A 26,022-nucleotide genomic window follows, 5' to 3' on the forward strand; every position below is an offset into this window, starting at 1 on the left:
TACACTGAATTACACGGCTTTCTATTCAAAGGAGGGCAAAAGAAATTCCCTGAGTTCGATTTTTTGCAGCACAGAGAGGATTGCTGTCGTGAGGCTGGTTAGCTCAGTTGGTTAGAGCGTGGTGCTAATACCGCCAAGGTCGTGGGTTCGATCTCCATACAGGCCAGGTCGTTTTCTCCTCTCTTACAAAAGCTGTTAGGTTCCTTTCCGTGGTGAGATGGGTTGTCATGCAACGCTGCCACATAGTGCCGACAGACAATTAAATGACAAAAATGAAGAGAGTTAAAGCAGCTGGAAAGGTTTTCTTACAACTTTTGAGCTGACACAGTTTTGGAAAATGTTTTCTTCACGCTGCACTGTACCACATAGGCAGCCAAGAGTCTCCAAAACAAAACAGAATTGACAGTCATATAATGTCCATTAACCCCGGTTTTAAACACAGACTCATGTCTGCCATCATAAGAATATGAGTCCAATATTTTAGAATATAGTCAGAATGTCTTCTAACCTTACCTGTGGTGTCTTTAATCCCTATTGCTCAATGCATGGTGTACGTACTGCATACATGTGTCTTGAGAATGAGGAATGGGCCCCTGAGACATTTACCTGTTTCACAAATGATCGGATTTTACTAGAGATTCTGTTTGGGATTCAGATGTGCATTCGGACAGCAATTCCTTTCAAGAAATGATACGTTCTGGATGAGGTCAAAGGTGCTGGAACACTGTATTTAGGATGTGTTTGCAGTGATTGTGTCTCCTGCTTCAACGCAGTGATATATAGATGTGCTCCTGTAATTTATTGGTACATGCCCAGGGCAGTAAGTAGTCTGAGGATTTATTTCCAGAAGGCATAGAGCAGTGAAACAGTGAAGTAGTGCAGCACACTGGATCATTATATTATTAGAATCTATTCTACCTAAATTATTACATTATACACAACTTGAGCTCTCAGCACCGTACTGAGCCCAGGTGTTTTTCTAAAGCTGTCAGGTGCAGTTCATTTACATGAAGGAAATCTCTTACTGGGTACGATTACAATGCAGTAAGTAGCACAGGCTACTAAGGGAGTAGCCTGATGCGTTTAAAAACAACCAGCGCCAGGCAGGAGTCGAACCTCCAAACTCCTAATCCATCGTCAGACACATTATCCATTGCACCACTGGCCCTGGTGTGACACTGCAGGACTGTAACCCAGTGAGCTTAGCACTGCAACTAGTAAAATATTATCCCCGGTCCATTCTTTTCCAAAAGTGAGAAACACCTGTTTTCTACATTTTGTCTGTTTTAAAACCATATCTCTTTAAACCAAACCAAGAGTTTGTCTTTTGCACTGATATTCTGATTCATTTCGATTTCAAAGAAAAAAAAAACATTACCTTCCAAAGCATCATAAAATTGTCCCTTCCTCCAGACTCTACTTCTCTCTTGTAGTAGTACAGCAGACCTTTCCAGGTGATCAGATCACAGAGTCCGAAATGAGCTTCCTCCATCAAGCAAAGTACCTGAACATGACTCTGTCATCATGAAAGCGCCCCTGTAATAAAGAAATTAAATCCGAAATCAAGAGGGCAGTTGCCTACTGAAGTTCAAGAAGTCATAAATTTTAACCTAGCAACACATTAAAGGCTGCATCTATACAAGTACGATTCTAGAAATGCTCACCAGATTACGTTTTAAGAAAGAACTGCGCCTCAGGTTCCGCCGAGATCTTAACTCGGATGGCAGGATTCAGAGTCTGGAGTGTGGAATGATGGCGCACGGAGGGTCCACATACTGTGGATCCCTCAGTGATCTTCCGCGTGTTCAAACTGCCAGCGTGTGACTCCCCTGTCCCCCTGACCTCATTGCTCTGCTCTCGCCTCTCTGCAGCTGAGCCCGACTCATGGTAAAGTGGAAAAAAATATGCCCTCAACGTGAGATTTACTCTGGAGTGAGGATAGTTGTTACCTTCTTATCGTTGAAACGGATGTATGTGATGTGGCGACTAGTTTCTTCTCCATTAGCAGGCTTAAGGTTAAAGAAAAAAACATTGCTGACTTCTTTTTTTTTTGCCAGCCGCGAGCGCTGATTAGCGAGGTTTGTATTTCATGTTTTGCAAGTTGCATCCATTTTAAGAAAAACAAGTCATTCAAGACAGGAAATGAATACTTGCATTTAATTAAGTCTAGCCGTAGGCGGTTGTCTGTAAGGACCAGTTCTGTTCGAGAAGACAGAACAAAGAATGCACCACTGGGATTCGGACCCAGGATCTCCTGTTTAAGAGACAAGCGCTTTAACCAACTAAGCCACGGCACCCCGGGAGTATTGTCCTTTTGCAGCCACTTGGACACGCCACTCAGACACATCTGCATTCGGTGTGTGCTCCGCCTGCTCGCTGAGCAAGTTGCCACCTTTACATACAATAGCAACATCGACACCAAGAGAAAGGATGACAAATGGCTTTTATCTGGAACTTTTCATGTCCAAGGAGCTCAATGTGCTTTCTGTGTACAACAGGGCCACTGAACTCCACACTGGCCACTGAACCACAGCAGTGGCTTGCTGGCTTGACATCTCCCAAGGAAAATGTTGAAATCGCATGTGGAACAGGAAAAGGACCCTCGAGTACGAGGGAAAAAAAAGAAAAAGATCATCTGGAGCGCGCCAACCCATTTCTGGACAGCCCAGTTCTGTTCACGAGGTGGCTGAGTGGTTAAGGCGATGGCTTGTTAATCCATTGTGCTCTGCATGTATGAGTTCAAATCCCACTCTTGTCGGTTTCCATGTCTGACATGTGTGCCCGTTCGACGTTGGCCCTCCTTTTGTTTGCTCCAGTACTAGAGCCTTACATTTTCTAGCGGTGGCTGAACATGGTATAGTAGGCTAACGTCGGTATCGAGCAGTGGCAGTAACAGTATTTACGTGCCACTGCTGCCAAGTGGCTCTGGGTTGAGACCGCGTTTTCACTTACTTGCAGCACAAACGGAGAAAGCGATTTTTGACAGTCTCTCGAGAGACTGCGCTAGGTGTTTAGGGATAGACTTTGTCAGTTCCCCCTGGGATGATGGCCTCTCAAATAGTTTGTGATTCCTCTAGACGTTTATACAGTAGAAGCCTGCTTCGTGGCTTAAATCCAAGCTAAGGAAACGAGTTAGAGGTCTGATGCAGAACTGCGAATTCAATGAAGGGGAACACTACAGTACATTGCACTGTATGTGTGAGGAAAGCTGCCCCCTTCTGTTCCTTGTCGACCGAACAGAGGACTGTAAAGGATACCGCCAAGAAACTTTAGGATGCTGGTTGGAATCCAGCTCCAAAGAGGCCCCTTTGGGTGTTATGTCATCAAAAAGTAAGAACAGAGAATCTCCCTTTGATCAAAAGCGCAACAGAACTGTTTTCCGTGGAGCAGGTTTCAGACCCGTAGACCTGTTTTATTTGTAGGGCAGGGCGCATTCCCAAACGCGAATCTCCTGTTTTAGAAATGCTTTGGGCGGCGTGAAGTGAAAATAAGAAGTGGGCTCCAGATGCACATGGAAGCAATCAAGTGTTTCATCCGAGCTGTTTCAAAGACTGCTCAACAGCTTTCCTTTTACAGAGGCCCAACGATTAATGATGGGGGTGCACCCTTCAATGTGCCTTACGACTCTAGGGAGTGATTGAGACGATTCGTAGCGTGTGTTCATTTCCCTCTATTCCCCATGTTGCAGTGGTAAGATGACGTAAATTCCTGCTTCGACACGTAACGGCGTTATAATCAAGTACAGGAGCTGAGGGCTTTTGTTTTGTTTCGTTTTCTATGGCGTTCGTAAGCGCGCAAAACAAAGACAATTCCTGCGTCTAACACGAATGTAAATGCTTTTGAAAGTGCAGTGTGGTGCAGCTTGTAAAATCCTTGTCCACATTTGTGGTTTGTTGATGTTTTTTCTGTCTGCCAAAGTTGCATTTTGACATCCGGACGGGGAGACTTTATCATTTGAACGTGAAGCCAGCCTTAAACCCTCTGAGGCGTGTCTGTCTGCCGGCATGTATCTTGTGAAAGGTTTTTTTTTTAACAGAGAGCGACTTTAAAAAGGTTTCCGCAGCCACCTCGCACTCCGTGTTAGATTATAGGAGGAATGCGGCGGCGGCGAGCTCGCTGTAGTCGTGGCCGAGTAGTTAAGGCGATGGATTTGAAATCCATTGGGGACTCCCCGCTCAGGTTCGAATCCTGCCGACTACGGCGTCTGCCGCACGTCACCTTGTGCCTGTGCGGCAAAGGCGAAGTGCCGCTTCTCCTTTCCTGGTACTATAAAAATGCTACATCGCTTGGTCCTGCTTCCATAAAAAGCAGTTCTTCAGGTAATTCTACTCTCTTACCAAAGCTGTTAGGTTTCTTTCCGTGGTGAGATGGGTTGTCATGCAACGCTGCCACATAGTGCCGACAGACAAGTGTGTTGCGGGAGAAGAGAAAAGTGTTTGAAGATTTAAGAGTGTCTTAGGTGGAGCCAAAATCAAGTGTCACAAATGCAAGTGGGAAGATTTCCAATGTTTAATATGGTCAAAATAAGCGGAAGTTACCAGCTGGTCCGGCACAGTCTGCCATGCTTTTGTCATATACTGTAAAGTGGTGTGGAACTGGGTGTCGAACTGGAGCCTCACCATTTGCATATGTGAGGCTCCAGTTATACATCGAGTGTCACATTAAATGACAAAAATGAAGAGAGTTAAAGCACCTGGAGAGGTTTTCTTACAACTTTTGAGCTGACACAGTTTTGGAAAATGTTTCCTTCACGGTGCACTGAACAACATAGGCAGCCAAGAGTCTCCAAAACAAAACAGAATGGACAGATAGGAGAAAATTCCCACTCGTCCTGAAGTTCCCAAAATCCAGCACTGAGCGTAAACAAAGTGTCTAAGTAGCGTGGGAATGCTAACCCTAACCCTAGCTGGAGTTTGAGCAATCCGGCACTGAGCGTAAGAAGATGAGTCAAAGTAACGTCTAATCGGATTAGTTTCCTTAGAGCTGGTTCAGAGTTTGCTCAAGAGTTTACCTTTCACAGATGCGCAAAGAAGAATGTTGGGGGTGCACGCTTCAAGGCGCCTTACAGCTGTAGGGAGTGATTCGAGACGATTCGTGGCGTGTGCTCGTTCCCATATACCGTACGACCCGGGGTGCAGTGCTAGGATGACGTACAATACCGCTTGGGCACGTAACGGGGTTATATGCAAGTGCAGGACGTGAGGGTTTTCGTTTGTTCGTTTTGTTTTGCTCTGCTTTGCTTTGTTTTGCTTTCCATCGCGTTGGTAAGAGCGTAAATAAAAAGGCGATTCCTGTGTCTACCACTAATGTAAGAGCTATTTCAAGTGCGACGTGGTGCGGCTTTTCAAATGCTTGTGGGCATTTCTCTGTTGTTGATTCTTTTTTTGTGTGTAACAAAGTGGCATTTTCATGTCCGGACGGGGAGACTTTATCATTCCGACATGAAGCCACCCTTAAGTCCTCTGAGGCGTGTCTGTCTGCAAGGCTTGTATTTTGGAAATGTTTTTTTGAAACGGAGAACGACTTTGAAATAGGCTTCCGCCGGCGCCTCGCGATCCAGGTAAGATTGTAGCAAGAACGCAGCGGCAGTGGGGCTTGCTGTAGTCGTGGCTGAGTGGTTAAGGCAATGGACTAAAAATCCATTGGGGTCTCCCCGCACAGGTTCCAATCCTGCCGACTACGTTGTCCACTTTCAGTCGGTGTGTTTCGGCTCAAGCAAAGAAGCGCGCCTCTTTGCTGTTCCTGGTGGTTTTAAAACGCCCAATCGCTTGTACCCGCTGCCTTAGAAATAAGTTCTTCAGCGTCCGCAAATGGCATTTTGCAGCTGGAAGCAGATGTCGACGCGTTTTGCACAGAGCACCAAAAAAGCATCTTTTTTGAAGGCCCAGGCACTGAGCATTGGTGGTTCAGTGGTAGAATTCTCGCCTGCCACGCGGGAGGCTCGGGTTCGATTCCCGGCCAATGCAGTGGCTTTTGCAGCGAGCGGCTCCATCACTTGCATCCCCTTGCAACTCGCAACTGAAAACCCACTGAAGCTAAGCAGGTGTGAGCCAGGTCAGTACCTGGATGAGCTACAGGGAAAAACAAAGCTTCCAGCTGGAAGCGGTGTTAATGGTGCCGGCGGGGGGGCGCTCACCCTGAGGTCTGTGCGGGTCCCAATGCCCCAGTATAGTGACGGAGATGCTGTGTTGTAAAAGGGCGCTGTCTTTTGGATGAGATGTAAAACCGAGGTCATAGCGCTCTGTGGTCATTCAAAATGACCACCAAAACCTTTGACAAAAGCTCTTGGTAATTGATGGTCTTCAATAATGCTTCTCCTTTAGGTACATTTTAAATCAGCTGAAAAATGCTGTGAAATGGGGGGGCACTTCAGGCCAGTGTAGGATTTGGGTTACAAGAACCATGAAACTGCACGAGAAAGCCCGTACACTGATTACACGGCTTTCTATTCAAAGGAGGACAAAAGAAATTCCCTGAGTTTGATTTTTTGCAGCACAGAGAGGAGCACTGTCGTGAGGCTGGTTAGCTCAGTTGGTTAGAGCGTGGTGCTAATAACGCCAAGGTCGCGGGTTTGAGCCCTGTACGGGCCAGGTCTAGGTCCAGGTCCCTGTTTGTGAAACAGGCAAATGACTGTCTCAGGGGCCCATTCCTCATTCTCAAGACACATGTATGCAGTATGTACACCGTGCATTGAGCAATAGGGACTGAATACACCACAGGTAAGGTTAGAAGTCATTCTGAGGTGCCACATGTGAGGGATACAGCTAGGCATCCGAAATGTAGGGTTTGAGACCCTTCAGGAGTACTGCATCCTTTGAGACAGACCCGTGCATGTTAAACAAATGATCATTTCTTTCGGCATTAGGGACTAAATATACTAAACATATGATGCTAAAATGTTATTTTCACATATATTAATGTAATAAATGATTGCTTATGCTTTAGAAACAAATCTAATTAAAATAAAAGCTTAAGTTTTGTATTTATCTTGTACCATAGAACATGATTTTCTTTGTATTTCAAGCCCACAAAGTGTCCAAATGACGCACTACATGATATAAGGAAGATTATCACATGCATATCGGTATTATCTTTCTTATGAAAATGCATTCCTTTCATTACCTTTTACTTTTTAAAATGAACTCAAATTGAGTATAATGTAATAATTTAAGTAGAATAGATTCTAATAATATAATGATCCAGTGTTTTGCACTACTTCACTGCTTCACTGCTCTATGCCATCTGGAAATAAATCCTCAGACTGCTTACTGCCCTGGGCATGTACCAATAAATTAAAGGAGCACATCTGTTTATCACTGCGTTGAAGCAGGAGACACACAGTCTCTGCAAACACATCCTAGATACAGTGTTCCAGCACCTTTGACCTCATCCAGAACGTATCATTTCTTGAAAGGGATTGCTGTCCGAATGCACATCTGAATCCCAAACAGAATCTCTAGTAAAATACGATCATTTGTGAAACAGGCAAATGACTGTCTCAGGGGCCTATTCCTCATTGTCAGACACATGTATGGAATGCTTTCACCGTGCATTGAGCAATAGGGATTAAAAACACCGCAGGTAAGGTTAGATGTCATGTTCTATGATCATTTCTTTCAGCATTAGGGACTAAATATACTAAACGTATGATGCTAAAATGTTATTTTTACATATATTAATGTAATAAATGATTGCTTATGCTTTATAAACAAATCTAATTAAAATAAAAGCTTAAGTTTTGTATTTATCTTGTACCATAGAACATGATTTGCTTTGTATTTCAAGCCCACAAAGTGTCCAAATGTTCTATGATCATTTCTTTCAGCATTAGGGACTAAATATACCAAACGTATGATGCTAAAATCCTGAAAAAAGGATGTGCTCCATCTCGTCAGTAGATTGGATTCCAAAACTGATTTGGGTCAATATACATTACCTTTGAAATTAAAGTACAGTCTACTGTAGGGAACCATCAACTTAGAAAGCATTGGCCTTCCCTGGGGGTCAGGTAGGTGCAAAAGATAAACCTTTATCCTATCTTTATCTTAAGATAAGTGGCCAAGCAGTATTTTTCCAAGTTTCACCAAGCACATCATGTTGCCATAGTAGACAAAGTTCTATAAAATGTTAAATAACTTTTAAAAAAAGCATCTTGGTCTTACAGTACTGTACAAGGTGAATTAAACTGTCCCTGGTAATAAAAAGTAATTAGAAGCATCTCAGAAACTTTATCTCTAGAAACATTAGCTGTTTTATATCATGTAATTTAGTGTGATGTTGTCAGAATTCAAGGACATTAGCACACACAGAAATTGGTTCAGTTAAATCTAAAAAACACAGCTAAACATGGGTTTAAATGTAACAGAAGTCTTACCTCTTGTCAAAAGATTTAATTCAAGAAGCGATGTAATAAATGATTGCTTATGCTTTATAAACAAATCTAATTAAAATAAAAGCTTAAGTTTTGTATTTATCTTGTACCATAGAACATGATTTTCTTTGTATTTGAAGCCCACAAAGTGTCCAAATGATGCACTACATGATATAAGGAAGATTATCACATGCATATCGGTATTATCTTTCTTATGAAAATGCATTCCTTTCATTACCTTTTACTTTTTAAAATGAACTCAAATTGTGTATAATGTAATAATTTAAGTAGAATAGATTCAGGTAGGAAATATAGAGTCATGATGTTTATGGCTGACATCATTTCACATGGGTGAATTTTAAGCTAAGAAATAAAAACATTTACAATGAAGATACCATTGCTTAATTTTAAATGCCTTTAAAAAATAAATACCTCCTGAGAATAATTTGCCACTCCCAGATCCTTGGTAAGGTACTGTTTGAATCCAATCAGGAGAGGAGCATCCAGGGAGTGCTTTCTATAGAGTCCAGCTTGGGCCACTCTCTTCCGGCCTGCTGATACTTTTTAACTACTCAGGGCCTGTAAGGATATAAAACACCGGTTTAAACATTTTATACCTATAAGACAAATTAGAATTTTAGTAAAAAATAGATACATCTGAAAAATAAAAAGTCTTACTGCTGATAGAGTTCTTCAGAGCTCACATCTTCCCCTTCCTTATCCGCTTCTGTTTCAGTTTCTAGAGCAGCCTCTGGCATCTCTTCCTCCTGGACTGCGGCCTCTTGCTCAGGGCCGCTGGAATGCAGGTAGATTCTTTTCAACATGCTTTTACATAATATGTTGTAACAATGATTTCAAAAAGAAACTACAGAAGCCTTACAGATTAAAAATATCTCACCTTGCCAATGTGTCTTCAGGCTTCCCATGTACAAAAAGGCCCAAGGACTCTAGCAGTCTTACAACCACTATCCTGTTTGCCTCACCAGACACGATCTCTATTCTGTGGTAATCCACGATGACCCCGTTCTTCAGGTGATTCATCATGTCCTCCCTCGCCTGTTGAGAGGCCATCCTGATGTTTTCTGCCGTGGCGTGCTTCATACACGCCCTCTTCAAGTGAGCAGGAAGCTGATCAAGAGTATTCAGGCACATCTTGCACACCAGGGGAATCCTCGCGGGTTTCCTTTGAAAATAAATAATACCATCTGTGTATAGAAACAAGCTAAGACTGATTTCTTAAATTATCCTTAATTTTCTCTCTCATAGTTTGAGCATAATGATTTTATTGCATTTATATAAGAATTGCTCATTGCTCCAAAATAAATAATGGTTTCATAAAAAAGTGAGCACTTACTTGGTCTCAGTCACAGACTTTCCAATAGAAGCCATTGTGGAGTTCAGCAACTGCAGGTCCTAGAAGTGGGGAAGGAATTTTAAAAGAGAAATTGAATTACAATACAGAAGGAATGGCTGAGGGATCACTGAAATATATATATACAAATTCCAAAGACTGAGTCCATATAGAAACAACTACCTTTCATTTTCAGTATAAGAAAAAAAAAACATTATCTTCCAAAGCATCATAAAATTGTCCCTTCTTCCAGACTCTACTTCTCTCTTGTAGTAGTATAGCAGACCTTTCCAGGTGAGCAGATCACAGAGTCCGAAATGAGCTTCCTCCATCAAGCAAAGTACCTGAACATGACTCTGTCTTCATAAAAGCGCCCCTGTAATAAAGAAATTAAATCCGAAATCAAGAGGGCAGTTGCCTACTGAAATACAAGAAGTCATCAATTTTAACCTAGCAACACATTAAAGGCTGCATCTATACAAGTACGATTCTAGAAATGCTCACCAGATTACGTTTTAAGAAGGAACTGCGCCTCAGGTTCCGCCGAGATCTTAACTCGGATGGCAGGATTCAGAGTCCGGAGTGCGGACTGATGGCGCACGGAGGGTCCATATACTGTGGATCCCTCAGTGATCTTCCGCGTATTCAAACCGCCAGCGTGTGACTCCCCTGTCCCCGTGACCTCATTGCTCTGCTCTCTCCTCTGTGCAGCTGAGCCCGACTCACGGTAAAATGGAAAAAAATATGCCCTCGACGCGAGATTTATTCTGGAGCGAGCCAGTGTTGCGCATAGCTGCCTTCAAAGCAGTTAACCCAGGTTCGATTCCCGGCCAACGCAGTTACGAATGTTTTCAAATGCTGTCATGAGCCTTGGATTGTGACTAGCAAAGCGAAGCCTTTTGAAAGAGCTAAAGCACTGCAAAACGGAATTGAAGGAGAATCTTACAGGGGATTCTGAGCAGAGTCTGCATACATGCAGTCAGATAAAGGTGCTGAAAGCTTGAGCTACTCTCAATGTCATGCTGCCCTTCCCCGGAGTAAATCTGTTACATTGTAAGAATGCTTCTGGCAGGTTCAAAAAGGGACCCTTGTTAATTGGAGAAATCAATGATTTCGAATGAATTCTGTACGCGTTAAAAGACAGCTATACACAGAAAACATGCAGGACACTGCTCATGATGTTTCCCGAGCCGAAACACAGTGCGTTTTTCCAAGCCATTTGACAAAGCCCACCCACTGAAAACTGCAGCAGATCGTGTAAAGACGTTCAACTTTGTAACTACTGCACGCACAGGAAGCAGAATAAATTCCTCTTTTCAAACTGTCAAAGGTTTGCTTTGCGAACGCTGCAGGACATCGCACAATCTCTTTTGAATGGGGACAAACGATTTCTTATGGGGCGCAGTAAGTACAGACGTTTAAAATGCTCCACTCATGCCGACGATGCAGCATGAAGAAGCGCAACCTAACGTTTGACAGACAAAAGCCAGGCGCCGCTACGAGCAATATGAAATCATACTGACAAGCACACGGCGTTTCGCGCTGACACAAAAGTAATCTCGACAGACGCTGTTCTCTGCATAAAGCTGAAAGAGCGTTCCTGTTGACACGTAACAAGTTCGTTTCTTTCTACCATGATATCACCGTGACCAAATCTGTCTTTAAACACCTTGCTCAGTCTCTGACGAGACTGTCAAAAATTGCTTTCGCCGATTGTATTGCAAACCGGCGGAAGCGGGGTATTGGGAAAAGTTTTCAACTAGCAATAATCACGCCTCGGCTAACCCTCACAGGCTACGATACTGCCACTGCGCAAAGCTGACGGTTGCCAGGCAACCGCGGGGATCCTATGGAAATCGTTATCGATCGTGTCATGGCATGTCGTTGCTATAACGCTTCATATTTGTCGTCTTCTTCTTCTTCTAGCTTGAGGTTTTGAAGAATTTCATGACAGACAAGGGCTCCGTTGGGAACAAAGGGCGTTGTGAGAAAACCGTTGCTTATTTTCAGCAGCAGAAATACAACCCTTTAAATACAAGATGACAGAACAATGACGAAGGGCATGCCGGGAGGAACTCATGCACTACAGAGGAAAGGGGGCGGGCACGTACAGTTCACATTCAAGCCACAAGTACTCCTCTTGGATGTTGCACAAACAAATCCTAACGTCTTGAAAGCATTGCAGCATGTTTGTGTCCCACTTCCCGTGGCTGCGGGACGACTGACACGAACGGACAAACACAATCTGTGGCGTTTAGCGTGACATAGTCTTGCAGGCATCGTGCTGTCTCACTGCAATATTATACCGCTGGAGGAAACAGTCCATCTGGCCATGAAACTCATTTGAACGTCTAGCTACAGCAACTAACAATATCATGATTTATTCAGGATGTGTGGAATCAGCACGTCCCGGAGACAGCTTCCGAAATCGTGAGCATTCTCTGGTGGTAGGGGCGTTCAAGATGGCGCTCAGGTGGGAGGTAAAGTTTAGTGGTTGGGGAGTTTTTTTGAGTTTTTCATGACCTGAATGTTAATTTTTGCTTTTTTTGACTACAGAAAAATAAGGACTTAACACTAGTTGTTTAAACTTCAGTTATAATTGAAAGAAAAAAAAAAACATTTTTTTTTAGGTTTAAAAAGTCCGATATGAGTAACACTGGGAAAAGAAAAGAGAGTGCTGGGTCTTCGAAGGAGAACTCTAAGATACCTCAATCGTATATGTATAGCACTACAAAAAAATCGATGGCAACTAAAGGGAAAAGTGAAGCAGCTGCAGGGGCAGCAAGAGGGCGGAGGCGCCGCGCGCCCGGCCGAAGTGTTGGACCGGTGCGCTTTACGTGCTGAAATAAACACGCGACAGCCCCGAAATGTTTCCAGAGTGCTGTGCACTGAAGACTTGCCTGGTGCTCCTCCGTGCAGATTCTTTGTCCTCCTCCAGTGCGGGACGAGCCAACACAAGGGAGCGCATTCGCCAACATCCAGGCACGCAATGCGATTTGGAAAGCAGCTCCTTTCCAAAGAGTTGCACACGAACGATCCTTCAGTCCCGCTCGGGGGGCACGGAGCCCCCGCCACACACAGCTTCAAGTAGCGAGTCAGGCGCCAGGGCTTTCGCTTACGGCCACACCACTCTGAACATGCCCGATCTCGTCTGATCTTGGAAGCTAAGCAGAGTCGGGCCTGGTTAGTACTTGGATGGGAGACCGCCTGGGAATACCAGGTGTGCTCAGGTTGCTCTCCCGACCAGGTTGCTCTCCCGGCCAGCAGGGGTCGCCGTTGGTGCCGTAGGCTTTGGGAGGAAAACCTGCAGGATGGAAAGGTGATCTATAGCCTCATCTCTAGAGATGTTTTGTTGCTGTGGCATGTGTGTGACCCATATTCAAAAAAAAAAAACCCGTCTGTAAAACGAATATCGAAGCTGCCTCTAAATCTGCAAATGAAGATGAGTCGATAAACCACTCGTTTTTCGTATAACTAGACATATATTCATTTGTTACCGATTTCATTCATTGAGCACGGATACAATAGAGGTACAGCCATTCACTGTTTGACATGTCTGCACTGGTACAGAACCGAGCAATCAGAAAACGGGTGAAACTGTCTTTAGACTCAGCATACAGTACCGAGGCCCCCCATGACCAAATAAAGGCTAACCTCGATAATCAGCCTAAAGAACGCAGACTACAGCAAAACGACTGACTTTGAAAAGGGAATGAACGTCCGGAAGGAGTAGTGGAACTAGCTTGAGATGCTTCTCCGGACCCCTAACTAAAAGCCAGCGAGAACCAGCAGCGGCGTCCACTCCTGTCGAACCGGGATCCTTCCGCAGCCACGCAGCTCGTGGTGTCCTAACCCTCCCGTATCTGATTTTGGACCAAGCACATCAGGGGAGAGCGCGAACGCAGTCCCCCACTTCTAGAAATTATGCAGTCGAGATTCCCACATTTGGGGAATTCGCAGGGGTCAACACAGCCGGAGTGCAATGGCCGAGCCTCGCCCTGGGTGAACCTCCTTCTTGATCAAGGTATTTCCCCTGCCAGGTAAGTATGAGTTAAACATGCCCCTGCAAGCGGCCCGCACCCACAGCACAAATCGCGCAGCCTAGGCCACCTCCTCGCCCCGCACGCCACCGCCTCCAGCTGGGCCCACTCTTTCACACACTCACACGCCACACTAACACTCAAAAGTGTGGGCAAAACGAGAAAACGAGCGCGCCGTTTCCTACACATCTGCAGTCGCCGTTGCGCATTCGCAGCATGTCCCGGGATGCAATTCGGCCTCATTTGCATAACTCCAGACCGGCAGATCGCCACGCAAGCTCGCGACGTGCGCCTGCCACACACCGAACAAACCTTTTCAGCAATTTCCAAAAAACGGGCCTGCTCGCCTGCCCACAAGGCTCCGTCTCTTACCTGCTCTCCAGAGCCTGCTGCCTTCTGTGCTTTTCTCTCGGCACCGCTGCAGTGCACACAACTCCTGCAGCGGGAGGGGGGGAGAAAGTTCCCGCGCTCCGCCGCAGGGAAGGCTCGCTCCGTGCGCACACGTCCTTTCGATGCCAGTCAAACAAGTGCTCCGCATTAGCTGCGTCGGGGCTCCGGCGTGTCGCACCTCACCTCACCTCGCACTGCCCCCTCCTTGAATGTCTGCCGCTGGGCATGCCCCGCTCTCCTCCGCCTTATCTTATCGCGTGTGAGCACCGACAATGGCCACAATGCCGGGGAATGGCACCTGTAAAGTGTTAATTGGGGCACAGGAACAGCCCGTCTCGTCTCGGGGGGGCCGGCTTCAGAGACAATACAGCAAACACAGCGGGGCGGGGGAAGAAGACGACACCACACATGCGGGTACATTCAGCTCCGGCGGGAACGAGACATTTGTCGGTCTTTTCAAGTGCCGAGAGCCGAGCAATCCTTCACTTGTATCGTTTCTCCCCGGTGACTAGATCTGGCCCTGCGACTCTCGACTGGGCTCACCCCCGGGGCAGCCCAGCAGGTGTGAGCCTGGCCGGCACCCGGATGGGAGATTCCACCCCGGAAAAGCTCCGGTTGCTGCTGCTCCTGCAAGAGGTGTGACTGGGACCAGTAGGGAGCGCTCACCCTGCGGGCTGTGTGGCTCTCTTACGCCCCAGCCTCCTGATGGCGACACTCTGCTGCACAAACAGGCGCCGTCCTTCGGGGGAGGCGTCAAACCGAGGTCCCGACCCTCCTTGGCCATTAGGAAACCCCAGGGCGTCTCTCAAAAAGAGACGCCGGGGGTGTCCCTCTGGTGTTAGTGCTCCCCTTTTCCCATCAGTCGGGGTCTCCTCCTAATCCCCGTCTCACCTGTAACAATCAATGACGAGGCCCCCCTGTCCGTGAGATTTAGTACTCGCGCAAGAGACCGGGGGCAGAGCGCGAACGCGGTCCCCCGCCCCCCACAAAGTGCGCGCTCCGGGTTCCCTCTCGGGGCCCTGCAACACAGCGGAAGGGCAGCGAGAAGGAGCCTCTTGCTCTGACGCCGCAAGGCCACAAGAGGGCGGAGGCGCCGCGCGCCCGGCCGACGTGTTTGACCGGTGCGCTTTACGTGCTGAAATAAACACGCGAAAGCCCCGAAATGTTTCCAGAGTGCTGTGCACTGGAGGTTTTTGTCTGGTGAAGACTTGCCTGGTGCTCCTCCGTGCAGATTGTTTGTCCTCCTCCAGTGCGGGACGTGCCAACACAAGGGAGCGCATTCGCCAACATCCAGGCACGCAATGCGATTTGGAAAGCAGCTCCTTTCCAAAGAGTGGCACACGAACGATCCTTCAGTCCCGCTCGGGGGGCACGGAACCCCCGCCACACACAGCTTCAAGTAGCGAGTCAGGCGCCAGGGCTTTTGCTTACGGCCACACCACCCTGAACACGCCCGATCTCGTCTGATCTTGGAAGCTAAGCAGTGTTGGGCCTGGTTAGTACTTGGATGGGAGACTGCCTGGGAATACCAGGTGCTGTAAGCTCTTGCTCTCCCGGCCAGCAGGGGTCGCCGTTGGTGCCGTAGGCTTTGGGAGGAAAACCTGCAGGATGGAAAGGTGATCTATAGCCTCATCTCTAGAGATGTTTTGTTGCTGTGGCATGTGTGTGACCCATATTCAAAAAAAAAAACCCGTCTGTAAAACGAATATCGAAGCTGCCTCTAAATCTGCAAATGAAGATGAGTCGATAAACCACTCGTTTTTCGTATAACTAGACATATATTCATTTGTTACCGATTTCATTCATTGAGCATGGATACAGTAGAGGTACAGCCATTCACTGTTTGACATGTCTGCACTGGTACAGAACCGAGCAATCAGAAAACGGGTGAAACTGTCTTTAGACTCAGCATACAGTACCGAGGCCCCCCATGACCAAATAAAGGCTAACCTCGATAATCAGCCTAAAGAACGCAGACTACAGCAAAACGACTGACTTTGAAAAGGGAATGAACGTCCGGAAGGAGTAGTGGAACTAGCTTGAGATGCTTCTCCGGACCCCTAACTAAAAGCCAGCGAGAACCAGCAGCGGCGTCCACTCCTGTCGAACCGGGATCCTTCCGCAGCCATGCAGCTCGTGGTGTCCTAACCTTCCTGTATCTGATTTTGGACCAAGCACATCAGGGGAAAGCGCGAACGCAGTCCCCCACTACCAGAAATTATGCAGTCGAGATTCCCACATTTGGGGAATTCGCAGGGGTCAGCACAGCCGGAGTGCAATGGCCGAGCCTCGCCCTGGGTGAACCTCCTTCTTGATCAAGGTATCTCCCCTGCCAGGTAAGTATGAGTTAAACAGGCCCCTGCAAGCGGCCCGCACCCACAGCACAAATCGCGCAGCCTAGGCCACCTCCTCGCCCCGCACGCCACCGCCTCCTGCTGGGCCCACTCTTTCACACACTCACACGCCACACTAACACTCAAAAGTGTGGGCAAAACGAGAAAACGAGCGCGCCGTTTCCTACACATCTGCAGTCGCCGTTGCGCATTCGCAGCATGTCCCGGGATGCAATTCGGCCTCATTTGCATAACTCCAGACCGGCAGATCGCCACGCAAGCTCGCGACGTGCGCCTGCCACACACCGAACAAACCTTTTCAGCAATTTCCAAAAAACGGGCCTGCTCGCCTGCCCACAAGGCTCCGTCTCTTACCTGTTCTCCAGAGCCTGCTGCCTTCTGTGCTTTTCTCTCGGCACCGCTGCAGTGCACACAACTCCTGCAGCGGGAGGGGGGGAGAAAGTTCCCGCGCTCCGCCGCAGGGAAGGCTCGCTCCGTGCGCACACGTCCTTTCGATGCCAGTCCAACAAGTGCTCCGCATTAGCTGCGTCGGGGCTCCGGCGTGTCGCACCTCACCTCACCTCGCACTGCCCCCTCCTTGAATGTCTGCCGCTGGGCATGCCCCGCTCTCCTCCGCCTTATCTTATCGCGTGTGAGCACCGACAATGGCCACAATGCCGGGGAATGGCACCTGTAAAGTGTTAATTGGGGCACAGGAACAGCCCGTCTCGTCTCGGGGGGGCCGGCTTCAGAGACAATACAGCAAACACAGCGGGGCGGGGGAAGAAGACGACACCACACATGCGGGTACATTCAGCTCCGGCGGGAACGAGACATTTGTCGGTCTTTTCAAGTGCCGAGAGCCGAGCAATCCTTCACTTGTATCGTTTCTCCCCGGTGACTAGATCTGGCCCTGCGACTCTCGACTGGGCTCACCCCCGGGGCAGCCCAGCAGGTGTGAGCCTGGCCGGCACCCGGATGGGAGATTCCACCCCGGAAAAGCTCCGGTTGCTGCTGCTCCTGCAAGAGGTGTGACTGGGACCAGTAGGGAGCGCTCACCCTGCGGGCTGTGTGGCTCTCTTACGCCCCAGCCTCCTGATGGCGACACTCTGCTGCACAAACAGGCGCCGTCCTTCGGGGGAGGCGTCAAACCGAGGTCCCGACCCTCCTTGGCCATTAGGAAACCCCAGGGCGTCTCTCAAAAAGAGACGCCGGGGGTGTCCCTCTGGTGTTAGTGCTCCCCTTTACCCATCAGTCGGGGTCTCCTCCTAATCCCCGTCTCACCTGTAACAATCAATGACGAGGCCCCCCTGTCCGTGAGATTTAGTACTCGCGCAAGAGACCGGGGGCAGAGCGCGAACGCGGTCCCCCGCCCCCCACAAAGTGCGCGCTCCGGGTTCCCTCTCGGGGCCCTGCAACACAGCGGAAGGGCAGCGAGAAGGAGCCTCTTGCTCTGACGCCGCAAGGCCACAAGAGGGCGGAGGCGCCGCGCGCCCGGCCGACGTGTTGGACCGGTGCGCTTTACGTGCTGAAATAAACACGCGAAAGCCCCGAAATGTTTCCAGAGTGCTGTGCACTGGAGGTTTTTGTCTGGTGAAGACTTGCCTGGTGCTCCTCCGTGCAGATTGTTTGTCCTCCTCCAGTGCGGGACGAGCCAACACAAGGGAGCGCATTCGCCAACATCCAGGCACGCAATGCGATTTGGAAAGCAGCTCCTTTCCAAAGAGTGGCACACGAACGATCCTTCAGTCCCGCTCGGGGAGCACGGAACCCCCGCCACACACAGCTTCAAGTAGCGAGTCAGGCGCCGGGACTTTCGCTTACGGCCACACCACCCTGAACACGCCCGATCTCGTCTGATCTCGGAAGCTAAGCAGCGTCGGGCCTGGTTAGTACTTGGATGGGAGACTGCCTGGGAATACCAGGTGCTGTAAGCTTTTGCTCTCCCGGCCAGCAGGGGTCGCCGTTGGTGCCGTAGGCTTTGGGAGGAAAACCTGCAGGATGGAAAGGTGATCTATAGCCTCATCTCTAGAGATGTTTTGTTGCTGTGGCATGTGTGTGACCCATATTCAAAAAAAAAAACCCGTCTGTAAAACGAATATCGAAGCTGCCTCTAAATCTGCAAATGAAGATGAGTCGATAAACCACTCATTTTTCGTATAACTAGACATATATTCATTTGTTACCGATTTCATTCATTGAGCACGGATACAATAGAGGTACAGCCATTCACTGTTTGACATGTCTGCACTGGTACAGAACCGAGCAATCAGAAAACGGGTGAAACTGTCTTTAGACTCAGCATACAGTACCGAGGCCCCCCATGACCAAATAAAGGCTAACCTCGATAATCAGCCTAAAGAACGCAGACTACAGCAAAACGACTGACTTTGAAAAGGGAATGAACGTCCGGAAGGAGTAGTGGAACTAGCTTGAGATGCTTCTCCGGACCCCTAACTAAAAGCCAGCGAGAACCAGCAGCGGCGTCCACTCCTGTCGAACCGGGATCCTTCCGCAGCCATGCAGCTCGTGGTGTCCTAACCTTCCTGTATCTGATTTTGGACCAAGCACATCAGGGGAAAGCGCGAACGCAGTCCCCCACTACCAGAAATTATGCAGTCGAGATTCCCACATTTGGGGAATTCGCAGGGGTCAGCACAGCCGGAGTGCAATGGCCGAGCCTCGCCCTGGGTGAACCGATTCGATTTCGATTTTTAAGAACTTTATTTTCTTTTCACAAAAAAATACAGGAAATCACAAATCAGAAAGCTTTACATTAATATACATACTTAAAACAGTATATATGATCACATCTCATTACATTTTGACACGGTAACAGTTACATAGCAACAATTTTCTTTTTTTCTGGTGCAAATCACATTCTTTATTTAAACATGATAATGTTTTTCACAGTTTCTTGAGATACTGTCCAATGCTCTCTATTTCCCACAGATTTTCTGCTTCCTCCCTCCCTTCTCTCCACAGATCTCTGAGGTAATAGTTCTCTCGGGTGATGAACAGGGCCAGGCTACCTGCTGCCTTGACTGGGACCTCGATGCCTTTGAACAGCCCCATGTTCCTCACTCTCCACAGGGCGTCTTTCCCACTGTTCACCACGGCCCAGATCCTGTCAAACACGTCAGGGGGAAGTTTGACAGGAGAGATGCCATATATGATGAAAGCAGCGGTCAGGGTAAATTGGGGCGAGAGAGCCTGCAACCAATCTTCAAACTGTGCCCAGAAGGCCTTAGCAAAAAAGCAGGACCACAGGAGATGGGTCACAGTCTCCTCCTCGCCGCAGCCCACCCTAACGCAGCGAGGGCTGGGGGTGAGGCCCCTACGGTACAAGAAAGTTCGTACCGGTAAGCACTGGTGGACGACACTCCAGGCTAAATCTCTGTGAATGTTGCACAGAAATTTAGAGGATGTGTGTTTCCACACCTTCCTTGTTTGGGCTGATGTTAAAATGCCCACAGGGGTCTGCCTATTGTTCTGGGGTGCTACGAAATCTTCCAGTTTTTGGACGCTGACATCTCGGAGGGGAATATGGCCAATTGGGTGAGATCTTAGAAAACTTTTAACTGTCCCATAAATTGCAGGGCATGTGTCAGAGAGTGGGACGTCCAGCTTGGGTCTGACACCCCACACCCTGAACACCTCCCTACCTACCCAGAGCCTGGAAAAATAAGTCCAGGTACGCGCTGCAGGTGCTGTTGCAAAGCCTCTCAGCACAGAGGCCAGGAAAATGCACAGCAGCTTCGTAGCAATATCTGGGACAGACTTCCCCCCTGAGGGTAGCGGCCTGTACATTATTTCCCTTCTGAGTCTTTCCTGCTTCCCACCCCATAGAAATTGAAACATCAATCTCCTCAGCACCGCCGCAACACGGTGTGGGATTGGGAAGGTAGAAGCCAGAAAATTCAAGACAGGCAAGAGCTCGGCTTTGATGACCAGCACCTTCCCTGTCATGGTGAGGTCTCGGTCCTTCCATTGCATCAGTTTTTTGTTTAAGATTGGCAATTTGTTCTGCCAATTTACTGTTCCCATCTCTTCTCCAAAATACACCCCCAGGACCTTAATTCTCTTCTCTTGCAGCCTGAGATCATGTCCTTCTTTTGGCTCCCTCCAGTTCTGATAAAAAATCTCACTCTTAGATGTGTTAATTTTTGCGGAGGAAGCCAAAGAGAACCGATCACAGCACTGCAGAGCTCTGCTAATTGAGGCATTGTCAGAGAGGAGCAGGGTGACGTCATCCATGTATAGAGACGTCTTTACCTCTCCTCCCCCACTTCCAGGCACTGGTATCCCATTAATGGCCTGATCCTGGCGCAAGGCACAGGCTAAGGGCTCCATAGCCAAAACGAATAACAAGGGGGATAATGGGCAGCCCTGCCTCACCCCTGAACAGACTTCAAAGGTGCGTGATCTATTGCCATTAACCATGACTCTGCTGTTGCTACCTGTGTACAGCAGGTTAATCCACTTTCTCATGATGGGGCCAAACTTCATGTGCTCAAGTACCGATGTTAAGTACTGCCGGTTTAGGCGGTCAAAGGCCTTTTCTAGGTCTACACCTAAAATGCACAGAGGGAGGGAGCGATCCTCAGAGTACAGACAGACATCCCTCAACAAGGCCAGGTTGTCGCTCATCAGGCGTCCTGCTATCCCACAAGTCTGTTCTTTCCCTACCAGTGAGGCCACTACATTTTGTAGGCGCAGGAAAAGGGCTTTGGACAGGATCTTAGTGTCCACGCCTAACAGGCTGAGGGGTCTCCAGTTCTTTATGTCATTTTTTGCTCCTTTCTTAAACAAGAGAGAGATCGTGCCTTCTCTTAAGGAGTCAGGCAGCAATTCTGTCTTGTAGCTTTCCTCGAATAGGAGCAGTAGCGGATCCTGAAGCAGATCCCAAAAGGTGCAATAAAATTCTTTAGGGAGCCCGTCAGCACCCGGAGTTTTCCCCTTCTGTAAGCTCTCCATAGCCTGTCTCAGCTCTTCTACTGTCAAATCCCTCTCAAGTACTTCCCTATCTTCTTCACTCAAAATGTTTTCTAGCTTTGAGGTAAAAAAATGAATATCTTCATCCTTTACCTCTGTAGAGCTGTACAGTCTTGAGTAGAAGGCCTCGGTGCAGGAGAGGATAGCACTCGGCTCTGTTCTCTCTCGTCCCTCCTCATCAACTACACTTTCCATGACAGTCTTGGAGCCTACCACTTTCCTGAAAAAGAAGCGAGTACACTTCTCATTTTCTTCCAAGAACTGCACTCTGCTTCTTAACAGCACTCCTCGACTACTTTCTTCGGCTATGCTCCGGATGTCCTTTTTTAAAAGGGCGATATCCTCGAGCACATCGAAGCCACTGTGCAGCATCGTGTAGAGACGCTGCAGCTGCCTCTGTTTCCTGGCTAGCACTCCTCTCCGTCTGGCAGCAGCCTTCCTTCCCTCAGCCATGAAAAAGGCCTTTGTCCTCACCTTCACCTCCTCCCACCACTCTCCTACTGACCCGTACAGACACTGCAAGGACAGCCACTGTGATAGTTTCTCCTTGTAGCGGGATACTACCCCCTCGTTCTCTAGCAGCTTTGTGTTGAGTTTCCAGAGGCCTGGGCCAAAGACAGTCCCGCCCTGGAGTTCCACTCTACACCCTAAAGCCTGATGATCTGAGAAGAAGACAGGCTGAAGAGTGACCCCAACAACTTTCACTCTCTCTGAGACAAAGCAATAGTCAATTCTGGAGCTGCTATTCCTCCCTGACCATGTATATCCTGCTGTTGTGGGATATATACATCTATATGTGTCTGAGAGTTTAAAGTCTTGAACTAAGTTTTGCAGGGCCAGTGAGCTGGAATCCAATTTTATCGGCGAGCTAGACTGCCTGTCTGTGTGCTCTAAGATACAATTAAAATCCCCTCCCACTATCACGTCTGTGCTGCATAACAATAGGGGGGAGAGTGCCTTGAGTAGCTCCACCCTTCCTCCTACGTCAGTAGGGCAATACACATTGATTAGCCGCAGGTTAACGGTCCCCCATTCCACATCCACACACAGCAACCTGCCATCTATGACCCTCTGAATACTTTTCAATTTGAATGCCCATCCTTTGAAAAGAATGGCCACGCCAGAGGCTCTGTTGTTATTGTCCCCTGACCAAACAGAAGGCCCTTTATCCCACCTATCTTCAAAACTTTTATACCTCTCTTGATAGGCTAAAGCACACTCCTGCAACATCAACACATCTCCCTCTCTCTGCTGGAGGTAATCAAAGACAGACTGGCATTTAACTCTGTCATTGATACCTCTTGTGTTAAGAGAAATTATGTTAAGAGCCATATTACATAAGAAAGTGGAAACAGTCTTTACAAAACACATTTCTCTTCGGTCTCACCTGTTACCTTTTTCTTTTTCTTTTTCTTCTTACCAATTTCCTGCCAGCCATCCTCTGAATGAGCCTTCATCAGGGTGGCAGCAGTAAAAGCGTTCACAGAGTCCATTTCAAGGAAGGGGGTAGAGGGAGGGGTGGAGAGGTTCCAGCTGTCCCCATCGCCATGCTCTCCTTCCTCCTCGCTCGGGGAGAAAACAGAGTCATTTTTTCTTTTCCTCAAGTCCAGCTCCTGGGAGCACTGAGGGGAAAGGGGTGCAGCCGATGCACCAGTCTCCTCTTCCCCCTCACCCACCAGCTGCTGCAGATCCTCCGTGATGGACTGGATGGAGGAGAGGAGGGCATCTGTAGCACTTGCAGAGTCTGTGAAAAGCAGCTCCGCTGAATCCTGGGTATCCTCGCTGGACCCGCTCCACCGGGGGGCCCCACACTGGCCCTCGTTCTGAGGAGCAGGAGTGGGGGAGGGGTCCTCGCTGTTCTCGGGGGTTTTCAAACCCTCGTGCTTGTCTGGTGCAGTCTGCGGTTGTGGGGGCGTAGTGGATTTCTCTTCCACCAGCCCCGGAGCCACAGCAGGACTGATCCTGGCTGGAGGCTGAGAGTCTTTGTCCAACAAGGGTTCTTTGTTTGACTTGTTGTTTGCTTTGGATTTTCGGGCCGGTTTGGCTGAAACAAGCACTGCCTCATCCTTTCTCATTTTGAGTTTATTGGCGTAGGCGTGAGGGCAGTTCTTAAAAACGTGTCCTTCCGAGCCACATAAATTGCACTTTGGCAGCATTGAACAGTCAGAGGCTAAATGTCCCTGTTTGCCACAGGTCTTGCAGCATTTCACAGTGCAGGACGATGCCAGGTGTCCCACAGCACCACAGCGCCGACACACCTTTGGTTGTCCCACATAAAACACATAGCCATTGCAGGCGCCCAGCCGGATTGTAGAGGGCAGGTGCCTTAAGCCTCCATTTACGCTGTCCGGTAGCAAGCGAACCTCGAATTTCCTTGCTCCTGTTTTTATACCATCAACATCTCTAACCTCAGTTCCATGGTGGACGGTGCAGTACTGGTTAAGCCAGGTGTGAATGTCCTCCGTCTTTGCCAGTTCCGAGAACATAACAACATGCACCGTTTTCCTCTCTCTCTGTGTCAGAGGCTGCAAGTTGATCTTCTCAAGTGCAGGAACTTTGCCTCTTTTTGCCTCAAACACATCCACGCATTGTTCAAACAGAGGATAGGTAGCAAATACAACCTCAAATGCTTTCTGACCTGGGAGAGCGAAGATGAAATCCAAGTGCCGAGGTTCAAAGCCAAGTTCCTTCTGTAACACTTTTCTGCTGAACTGCATACGATCCATGAAGAGGTCATCCAAGAGCTCAAAACGTACAGCATTCTTACGGGATCCAAAGGTTGCCATTTCAAAAACCGCAAATCGAACACTGCTTCCAACAAAAGAAAAACAATCCAACTACTCCACCTACAGGCTGATCAAGGTATCTCCCCTGCCAGGTAAGTATGAGTTAAACAGGCCCCTGCAAGCGGCCCGCACCCACAGCACAAATCGCGCAGCCTAGGCCACCTCCTCGCCCCGCACGCCACCGCCTCCTGCTGGGCCCACTCTTTCACACACTCACACGCCACACTAACACTCAAAAGTGTGGGCAAAACGAGAAAACGAGCGCGCCGTTTCCTACACATCTGCAGTCGCCGTTGCGCATTCGCAGCATGTCCCGGGATGCAATTCGGCCTCATTTGCATAACTCCAGACCGGCAGATCGCCACGCAAGCTCGCGACGTGCGCCTGCCACACACCGAACAAACCTTTTCAGCAATTTCCAAAAAACGGGCCTGCTCGCCTGCCCACAAGGCTCCGTCTCTTACCTGTTCTCCAGAGCCTGCTGCCTTCTGTGCTTTTCTCTCGGCACCGCTGCAGTGCACACAACTCCTGCAGCGGGAGGGGGGGAGAAAGTTCCCGCGCTCCGCCGCAGGGAAGGCTCGCTCCGTGCGCACACGTCCTTTCGATGCCAGTCCAACAAGTGCTCCGCATTAGCTGCGTCGGGGCTCCGGCGTGTCGCACCTCACCTCACCTCGCACTGCCCCCTCCTTGAATGTCTGCCGCTGGGCATGCCCCGCTCTCCTCCGCCTTATCTTATCGCGTGTGAGCACCGACAATGGCCACAATGCCGGGGAATGGCACCTGTAAAGTGTTAATTGGGGCACAGGAACAGCCCGTCTCGTCTCGGGGGGGCCGGCTTCAGAGACAATACAGCAAACACAGCGGGGCGGGGGAAGAAGACGACACCACACATGCGGGTACATTCAGCTCCGGCGGGAACGAGACATTTGTCGGTCTTTTCAAGTGCCGAGAGCCGAGCAATCCTTCACTTGTATCGTTTCTCCCCGGTGACTAGATCTGGCCCTGCGACTCTCGACTGGGCTCACCCCCGGGGCAGCCCAGCAGGTGTGAGCCTGGCCGGCACCCGGATGGGAGATTCCACCCCGGAAAAGCTCCGGTTGCTGCTGCTCCTGCAAGAGGTGTGACTGGGACCAGTAGGGAGCGCTCACCCTGCGGGCTGTGTGGCTCTCTTACGCCCCAGCCTCCTGATGGCGACACTCTGCTGCACAAACAGGCGCCGTCCTTCGGGGGAGGCGTCAAACCGAGGTCCCGACCCTCCTTGGCCATTAGGAAACCCCAGGGCGTCTCTCAAAAAGAGACGCCGGGGGTGTCCCTCTGGTGTTAGTGCTCCCCTTTACCCATCAGTCGGGGTCTCCTCCTAATCCCCGTCTCACCTGTAACAATCAATGACTTGGCCCCCCTGTCCGTGAGATTTAGTACTCGCGCAAGAGACCGGGGGCAGAGCGCGAACGCGGTCCCCCGCCCCCCACAAAGTGCGCGCTCCAGGTTCCCTCTCGGGGCCCTGCAACACAGCGGAAGGGCAGCGAGAAGGAGCCTCTTGCTCTGACGCCGCAAGGCCACAAGAGGGCGGAGGCGCCGCGCGCCCGGCCGACGTGTTGGACCGGTGCAATTTACGTGCTGAAATAAACACGCGAAAGCCCCGAAATGTTTCCAGAGTGCTGTGCACTGGAGGTTTTTGTCTGGTGAAGACTTGCCTGGTGCTCCTCCGTGCAGATTGTTTGTCCTCCTCCAGTGCGGGACGAGCCAACACAAGGGA

At 49.0% G+C, this 26,022-nt stretch overlaps 8 non-coding genes and 2 pseudogenes across 8 annotated transcripts; 6 read left to right on the forward strand and 4 right to left on the reverse strand.

The window, feature by feature from the left end:
* Nucleotides 1–4,118: 4,118 nt before the first annotated feature.
* trnas-uga (transfer RNA serine (anticodon UGA)) lies at nt 4,119–4,200 on the forward strand. Its single transcript has one exon. It is a non-coding gene; the product is annotated as a tRNA-Ser (tRNA).
* A 1,400-nt stretch (nt 4,201–5,600) lies between these two features.
* Nucleotides 5,601–5,682, forward strand: trnaf-aaa (transfer RNA phenylalanine (anticodon AAA)). The gene has a single exon. It is a non-coding gene; the product is annotated as a tRNA-Phe (tRNA).
* Nucleotides 5,683–5,895: 213 nt separating this feature from the next.
* trnag-gcc (transfer RNA glycine (anticodon GCC)) lies at nt 5,896–5,966 on the forward strand. The gene has a single exon. It is a non-coding gene; the product is annotated as a tRNA-Gly (tRNA).
* A 5,434-nt stretch (nt 5,967–11,400) lies between these two features.
* LOC138226577 (U4 spliceosomal RNA) lies at nt 11,401–11,542 on the reverse strand. Its single transcript, XR_011184587.1, has one exon. It is a non-coding gene; the product is annotated as a U4 spliceosomal RNA (small nuclear RNA).
* Nucleotides 11,543–12,835: 1,293 nt separating this feature from the next.
* On the forward strand, nt 12,836–12,954 carry LOC138226563 (5S ribosomal RNA; annotated as a pseudogene).
* A 652-nt stretch (nt 12,955–13,606) lies between these two features.
* Nucleotides 13,607–13,770, reverse strand: LOC138226570 (U1 spliceosomal RNA). Its single transcript, XR_011184580.1, has one exon. It is a non-coding gene; the product is annotated as a U1 spliceosomal RNA (small nuclear RNA).
* Nucleotides 13,771–15,577: 1,807 nt separating this feature from the next.
* Nucleotides 15,578–15,696, forward strand: LOC138226560 (5S ribosomal RNA). Its single transcript, XR_011184572.1, has one exon. It is a non-coding gene; the product is annotated as a 5S ribosomal RNA (ribosomal RNA).
* Nucleotides 15,697–16,332: 636 nt separating this feature from the next.
* LOC138226564 (U1 spliceosomal RNA) lies at nt 16,333–16,496 on the reverse strand. The gene has a single exon (XR_011184574.1). It is a non-coding gene; the product is annotated as a U1 spliceosomal RNA (small nuclear RNA).
* A 1,807-nt stretch (nt 16,497–18,303) lies between these two features.
* LOC138226579 (5S ribosomal RNA) lies at nt 18,304–18,422 on the forward strand. The gene has a single exon (XR_011184589.1). It is a non-coding gene; the product is annotated as a 5S ribosomal RNA (ribosomal RNA).
* Nucleotides 18,423–19,058: 636 nt separating this feature from the next.
* On the reverse strand, nt 19,059–19,199 carry LOC138226571 (U1 spliceosomal RNA; annotated as a pseudogene).
* Between the last annotated feature and the right edge of the window lie 6,823 nt (nt 19,200–26,022).

The sequence above is a fragment of the Lepisosteus oculatus genome, unplaced genomic scaffold (assembly GCF_040954835.1).
Source record: "Lepisosteus oculatus isolate fLepOcu1 unplaced genomic scaffold, fLepOcu1.hap2 HAP2_SCAFFOLD_138, whole genome shotgun sequence".
NCBI lineage: Eukaryota > Metazoa > Chordata > Actinopteri > Semionotiformes > Lepisosteidae > Lepisosteus > Lepisosteus oculatus.